We start from the raw sequence: 3,473 nt of genomic DNA, 5'->3' as shown, positions 1-3,473 counted from the left end.
TGGAACACCCAGGAATCAGAAATCTAATCTTTCAGAGAAACTAAGACAATCTTGAGCCTGAAATTTAGTAACCTTTTTTTGCAAGGATAGAATATTAATCCCGGTATCCAACCCAAATTCAGATTTTAATACTTCTACTCCACAGAACAAAATTCGGCATCCATTTCAAGCAGATTTTGCTTATTTTAAGTTCCCTTCATTAATAGGCTCTGCAGCTTTTTTTGTGCACTTTTACGTAAGATTTTAATATTTACTCTGTAGTGTAATGTGTTACCACATTTATTTTAATATCCCTGTTAGCAGCAGTAAATATTACATCTCCTGTTTTTATAGGGCTTATGCAAGTCCCTGGATGTGCTTCAGAGGAGCTGGATTTCATCAGTGAAATGCCTGAAATGCCTTCAGCTGACTTGTACAGGTAAGCTGCAGCGATCTGTGAGAGCAAACGTACTTTATAAAGGTTAGCTACATACATATTCTTGCTCAACATCTGAGCTTTTTGCTATAAAAGCATACTTCAAAATATTAATCCTGCTTTAATTAAAAAGAATCTATGATTTGCTGTTGAAACACTTTTCCTTCACTTGCAAAAAAAATACATATATCTGGTTTACCCAGCATCCTCTCATCAGGAGGATAACAAATATTTCTTTATTCTGCAATGCCTCTACTATTGCAGCGCACTTCAAGAAGTTCTTCTGTTTCAACAATGGGATTTGTGAATCCACTACCAGCATAACTGATACTGATAGGCAATGTACCAGGTAATGTGCCATGTAAGAGCAAAATCACCCATTTTTCTTCACTGCTCTCCTGAGTTGCACACTATGCAGCAGATAAGTTAATGAATCAGCAGTGCTCAGATTGGCCTTTCTCTGCCTGACTCCCCCACACTCCCGCTAGAGGATGCGGATGTGTTCAGCTGAATTTAACTGCTTATCTCTGAAGTAGACTTTGTCCATCACCCCTATAAATGGGGAGAATCTGCAGCCTTTCTTGACAAGTAGAATTGCCACATTTGTGAGACCGAGCCACTTCAATTCAGCACGACACAGAAGACTTATTTAGCTAAACGTTATCTTCTGGCTATCAACAGATTCTGTGCTGATTTTATTAGCTTTCTCAGCAACTGTTTAAATAAAGAAAAATGAAGGGTTGTGCACTCCTCTGCAATATTTGACGTGAAACAAATAAGCAAATCCAGTCTGCCCCTTAAAGCTGGATGCAGGACATGAAAAATAACTTTCATTTCTCATTGGGATTTTTCTGTATCAGGGTTGCAGGGTTCCTGTTTTGCTCATCACAGATTTAAAAACTGTGGGGATATGCTAAAATGATTTTGGATGCTTCAGGATCGCTTCATTTCAGGTTGTAGGCTATGCAACAGTTCCCTAAATGTCTCAGCTCTGACTTGTTTTCTTGATGCCTGGCAGAAGTAGGATGAGGAAGGTTTGGTTCACGTAAAGTAAACGAACCATATGCAAGAAAAATTACTGTGACTAATCAGTGGGGTTATAATTGTCAGTCCTGTACAGAGGGTATGTCCCACCTGCCAACTCGATAGATTCATGTACACTTTAACTGATTTCTAAGAAAAAGGCAAATCTTTTCCAAATAACTTCTAAAATATACTTGATGTATGAATACTGTGCTTTAAGCTTTTTTGGCAATTTTACAGTAGTACCGTTACTGATACACCCAGTGTAAAGCAAACCCTTTCTCATCATCTTTATTACAAACAAGCTGAGAAAGGAATAAATGTGTGGGTTAAAATCTGAAAGCCCACAACTTCGGATCAGGTTTGAGCATGATTTGTTGTACTCTTTGGGACTGAGACAGTAATATTAAGAAAAAAAATAAATATTTTCTTCCCCCAGTAGCAGCAGTAGAACAAAAGAAATTTAAAAAGCCAGTGTTTTGTTAATATTTGATTCATCAAGTTGAAGCCCACAATTATTATATTTTAATGTCCAAATTGCAAAGCCTTTGGAAAAAAAAAATCTCAATTATTGAAATAATCTGACAGAGAAAAGCAGCAAAAAGGCTGTCCCCTCAGTGACTTCAGTGCTATCTTTAAGATCACAGAAGTTCACAGCGAAGGGAAGTTACAACTGACCATATCTCACCATAACAGTTTCTAATATGTGCAACTCAACTTTAAGGCAATTGAGCACAAGAAGCTTTCAGAATTCTGTTGCGCCTGACTTCGTCTTTACTCAGGTCAACAGATGAAGGTAAAAAATTCTCTCTTTACCTATATATTGATCATTGTTTTCTTTACCTGCATCTCAATAACCACAAAGTAAATAAGACAAAATTCCCTGATAGGAATAACTGTTTGGATTAAATGAAGGTTCAGTGATTTAACTGATGAAGGCTACTATACTTGTAGAGAATACATGGAAGGAGAGCTAGACAAATGAGGAAAAAAATAAAAGTTTTGTTTAATGCTGAATGCTGTGAGTTCACTACCTTTTCCATTCTCATAAGAAAAAATTCTGTTGTCTAACCTCTGCTTACCTATAAGTGGTTTCTCTCAAAACATTGTCTCTGCTGTTTCATACAGTGGGCTACAGCTCTCGGCAGGAATTTTTATCAGATGGAGAGAGGCATGAAGATGAACTCTTCTCATATGGGAGCAGGTTAAGTGAACAGTATGAAAAAGAATTCATATTGCCAGCTAGTAAAGCAGCTGCTTTATTTATTACCACTTATTTATTGTTTTGGCACTAGACAAGGCAAATAGCATCACCACCCACAGTTCAAGTAAGACTGCAGTGTGGCCGCTTTTCTAGAGCGCACAGAGATTGCAGCCAACCTACATTTCTCAGCAGACTTCTTGTTTGCACTGCTAGACTCCTCTTCCTTGTATATCTAATTCTCAGAGGCCCCAGCTCCTCACCACATTTCCACATACAAGTACTCTGTATCAGCCATTCTTATTCTGTCCCCTCCACGGTGTCTAATCTACATAACACAGTGCTGATATCAAAACCATAGAAAATATATATGAACTGTGAAATACAGTTACAGAATACATATGGTTTTACTTTTCATTGGCTAGAATGCAAGTTATTTTTCTGGGAGTGGGAAGAGGAAAAGCACAGACTCCTCATACCCACTCCTCACGTTTCTGTTTTTCTTCTGATTTGGTGCAAATTAATGAATATAACATTGGTTCCAGCCACTCAGGAATATTTCATTCAAAAATGATAAAAAGCGGAGAAAGTGAAAAATATTCTGTTTGCTTACCTGGAACACTATGGTGAGCAGGTTTCCTATTCAACTGGATGATTTTTTTTTTCTTTCTCATTTTTAGGTGTCTGTTTCGGTTTTGGCAAACAAGTAGTCTTCAGTGTTTTTACAGCAGTGGATACTACAGAAATTATGTCTCTTGCACGTCTTATCTTGGAGGGTGGACAAAATAAACAAACTGAAAATAACACTACAATGAACAGTAAAAGATGAATGGG

Source organism: Tetrao urogallus, assembly GCF_951394365.1.
Source record: "Tetrao urogallus genome assembly, chromosome: 2".
Lineage (NCBI taxonomy): Eukaryota > Metazoa > Chordata > Aves > Galliformes > Phasianidae > Tetrao > Tetrao urogallus.
This window is presented reverse-complemented; position numbering follows the sequence as displayed.